The sequence below is a fragment of the Stomoxys calcitrans genome, chromosome 2 (assembly GCF_963082655.1).
Source record: "Stomoxys calcitrans chromosome 2, idStoCalc2.1, whole genome shotgun sequence".
NCBI lineage: Eukaryota > Metazoa > Arthropoda > Insecta > Diptera > Muscidae > Stomoxys > Stomoxys calcitrans.
The window spans coordinates 46,464,930-46,469,378 of NC_081553.1; the positions used below are offsets into that span (position 1 = coordinate 46,464,930).

The 4,449-nt window shown below is 37.6% G+C and overlaps 1 protein-coding gene across 1 annotated transcript in view; it reads right to left on the minus strand.

The window, feature by feature from the left end:
• LOC106088400 (cell adhesion molecule Dscam2) overlaps positions 1 to 2,647 on the minus strand; it is a gene marked incomplete in the record, with an annotated part of 263,277 nt that extends 260,630 nt beyond the window's left edge. The window contains 1 exon segment of the mRNA XM_059361431.1: positions 2,460 to 2,647.
• Positions 2,648 to 4,449: the final 1,802 nt, after the last annotated feature.

Sequence of the window (4,449 nt, forward strand, 5' to 3'; positions counted from 1 at the left end):
CTCCAGATTTGGATATAGCTGCCATATAGACCGATCGTCCGATTAAGGGTCTTAGGCCCACAAAAGCCACATTTATTATCCGAATTTGATGAAATTCGGGACACTGAGTTGTGTTAGGTCCTTCGATATCTTTCTTCAATTTGGCCCAGATCGGTTCAGATTAAATGATTTAAGGTTTTGGGCCCATAAAAAGCTCATTTATTGGCCGATGTCGCCGAAATTTGGGACAGTGAGTTAAGTTAAGCCCCTTGACATACTTCTGCAAAATCGCACAGATCGGTCCAGATTTGGATATAGCTGCCATATAGACCAATATCTAGGTTTAGGTTTTGGGGCCATAAAAGAGGCATTTATTATCCGATTTCGACGAAATTTGGGACAGTGCTTTGTGTTAGGTTCTTCGACATTTTTATGCAACTTGGCCCAAATCGGTCCAGATTTGGATATAGCTGCCATGTAGACCGATATCTCGATTTAATGTCTTGGCCCCATAAAAGGCGCATTTATAATCCGATTTCACTGAAATTTGGCACAGTGACTTATGTAAGGCTTTTCGACATCCGTGTCGTATATGGATCGGTCGGTTTATTTTTAGACATAGCTACTGTACTTATTAGTATTTGGTCCAAATCGGAACATATTTTGATATAACTGATATGGGACAAAAGGTATGACATTTTCACCGAATTTTTATGAAAGGTGGTTTACATATATACCCGAGGAGGTGGGTATACAATGTTCGACCCGGCCGAACTGAACGCCATTTTACTTGTTTTGTCCATAGGCAGGTTAAGTTCGAAGGTGAGCTATATCGCATTACACTTGGATATAGCCCTCATATAGACCGATCTCTCGATTTAGAGTTTTGAGCCCATAGATGCCGCATTTGTTGTCCGATTTTGCCAAAATTAAGGAGAGTGTGTTGTACGAGGCCCTTCGACACCCTACTTCATTAAAATCATAAATCTCTCGATTTATGATTTTGAGCCCATAGAAGCCGCATTTATAGTCCGATTATGCCAAAATTTAATAGATTGAGTTATATGAGGCCCTTTGACACCTTTTTTCAATTCGGCCCAGATCGGTTCAGATTTGGATATAGCTGCCATATAAAGCGAACTCTCGATTTAAGGTTTTAGGCAAATAGAAGCCGCATTTATTGTCCGATTTAGCCAAAATTTAGGAGAGTGAGTTGTATGAGGCCCTTCGATACCCTTCTTCAATTTGGCCCAGATCAGTTCAGATTTGGATATAGCTGTCATATAGACCGATCTCTCAATTTATAGTATTGGGCCCATAGAAGCCGCATTTATTGTCCGATTTCGCAGAAATTTTAAACAAAGAGTTGTATTAGACCTTTCGACACCTTTCTTCAATTTGGCTCAGATCGGTCCAGATTTGGATATAGCTGCCATATAAAGCGAACTCTCGATTTAAGGTTTTAGGCAAATAGAAGCCGCATTTATTGTACGATTTAGCCAAAATTTAGGAGAGTGAGCTGTATGAGGCCCTTCGATACCCTTCTTCAATTTGGCCCAGATCAGTTCAGATTTGGATATAGCTGTCATATAGACCGATCTCTCAATTTAAAGTATTGGGCCCATAGAAGCCGCATTTATTGTCCGATTTCGCAGAAATTTTAAACAAAGAGTTGTGTTATACCTTTCAACACCTTTCTTCAATTTGGCTCAGATCGGTCCAGATTTGGATATAGCTGTCATATAGAGAGATCTCCCGATTTAAGGTTTTAGGACCATAAGAGCCACATTTATAGTCCGATTTCACCGAAATTTGGGACAGAGAGTTGTGTTAGGCCACTCGACATACTTCTTCTATTTGGCCCCGATCGATCCAGATATGGATATAGCTGCCAAATAGACCTATTACTCGATTTAAAGTCTTGCCCCCTTAAAAAGCGCATTTATAATCCGATTTCGCTGAAATTTGACACAGTGGCTTATGTTAGGCTTTTCGATATCTGTGTCGTATATGGTTTAGATGGGTCTTTATATGGATATAGCAACCAAAATTAACAACATTTTGTTCTTCAAAACTAAACAATGACTTATTAGACCACTCCAGTCCTTGCCGAATTTGGTCCATATCGGATCATATTTTGACATAGCTGCTTTGGGGCAAAAATTATGCATTTTTCACCGGATTATGACGAAAGGTGGTTTACACATATACTCGAGGTGGTGGATATCCAAAGTTCGGCTCGGCCAAACTTAGCATTCTTTTACTTGTTTCCTATAACATAAGTCTTTCACACTATCTATAATTTATTAACATGTGTTGTTACATCAATTTGCACCACAAGAATATGCTCTCAAATTTTCCCTGAACTACTAATTTCCTCGGAATTATGTGGTTTCCATGTTTCAAACGAAAAAACAAATCAAATTTTACATTCAAAGTTTTTTTTCATTCATTACACGATAATCGCTGTATAGACTTACATTATTGCCATGACAGTTTCCTCATGGTAGTGTGTTGGCATAAACTCATTTAGTGAGATTGGAAAATTTCAAACGTTTACGGGGGATCAGAGTGCCTTATTCACTACACAACGGCATATACACCAAGGCACTCACAGAAAATCAGCGGCACAAATTCAATTTCCGTTTTTTTTTTCTTCTTCTTTATTATTCAATGATTTAACTTTTTTTACCTTCAATGATACTTTTATATACACTGTTGGGAATGTAAGTTATTTTTCACTCAATAAATTTTTGTATAGCTGACTAAAGTCTATTAAATTCTTTTTTATTTCATTTTCAATTTAACTCACGTTCAGGTTGTACATTTAGCATTTTTTGCCATTTTTTGTCGCTGAAGGAAGAAATTAACTTTATTACACTTTTGTCAGCTCAGGTCATGCCAAGCGATAAAAGAATGGTGTGGGGTGAAGAGCTGGGCGTACAGCTACCTTAGAGCCCAAAGGAATATGCACATTCAGTGGACAAGGTTTTGCTTTAATTTTTTATTTTTGCTTTATCGTTTTTTGTTTTAGGAGGATATAAAACGCGTTTTAACGCTTCAGTTTTTTAAAATGATTGTTTTTCGTTTCGCTTTACGTTTGGTTCAGTTTTTTTTTTTTTTGCAACCTTCTTTCAATAATCGATGGAGCGTAAATATTTTCGCACCTTTTTGGTGGGAGGTAACACAATTTTTTTTATTTTGTTTGCTTTCTTTAAAATGATGCTGCCACTTTTTTGGTCATTATAGGATTTCTTTTATTCTTCCTTTTCTTTAAGGGTCGATTAGTATGTCACTTTGTAAGAGGTTGGGTGTTTGTTGGTTTTGGGATTGCTTTGGGAGGGGGGCCTTCTTGTGTTAATATTTAGATTTCACACTTTTGCCTTGTTTTTGTGGCGCATTAGAAATGTAAATTTTTTATGAGTTGCCTATTTTTAGGCCGGCTTTCAATTTTCATTTATATTCTGCTTCTTCATCCGTTTCTCACCATCCATGATTTCTCTTAGCCTTTCGACCCTTTTTCAATTTCACTTTAAACGCAGGATTTGTTTTTTCTCGGCTGGGGTTTTGGGCAGTAGAGTCCTACGAAAATAAAGATTTTTCCGTTTTTATTGCCTACTTTTAGGATTTAGGCAAATAAAACCTGCTTGCCTTTGTTTTGGTGCCACAACATTTTCGCATACTAATGAAGTAGAAAAGGCATTGAACCATTATTACCGAATCGTAGACCGAAACTAAAGTGTAACGCACCGTATCACATAACCCAAAACCATGTTTAGTTTGCCCATAATCCTTTTCATTTGTCGTAAAAATTGTTCCTCTTAGTGGTAGTGTGACGTTGGTATTATGTTTAAGTTCAAATATCCGTAACCGAGTTGCTGCGTGTTCAAAGTTCACATAACAAATGAAATTTTGTAGCATACATTTGGGCACATTAACCCCTTGCATATGTTAGGGCACTCCGTCCAATGCATATACTAAACACACACACACACACAAATACTCACACACCAATGGTTTCAATTATTTATAATGTGAGATTGTCTGGGGGTGTGATAAGCTTAGAGGGGTATGAGTGGGCCTCTATTTCGGTTAGCCTTACTAAAATTACACTATCATTGGACACACATACATAAACAGACATGCTCTATAGACTCATCTACACAATTTACTATCTCTTGGCCTTGTCACCTCCCACACTCCTCTTGAATGTTAAAGCCCGACAATGCTGTATGGTTGTGTTGCTGTTGCTGTCTTCCTTATAATGGCCTTTTACTCACACATTCACATGCACACACTAACACTAACACTGGCACTCAAACTGATAATGTTGGCCTACAGCATCACCAACCATTAATCTTTCAATTCAAACAAGTCCTGAGAGTCCTTGCTGCCATCTATTCCTCTGTTTTGTGTTTTTTTATTATGTGTTGTCTGAGACTGATAACAATTGTCCGATTTATATTTTTA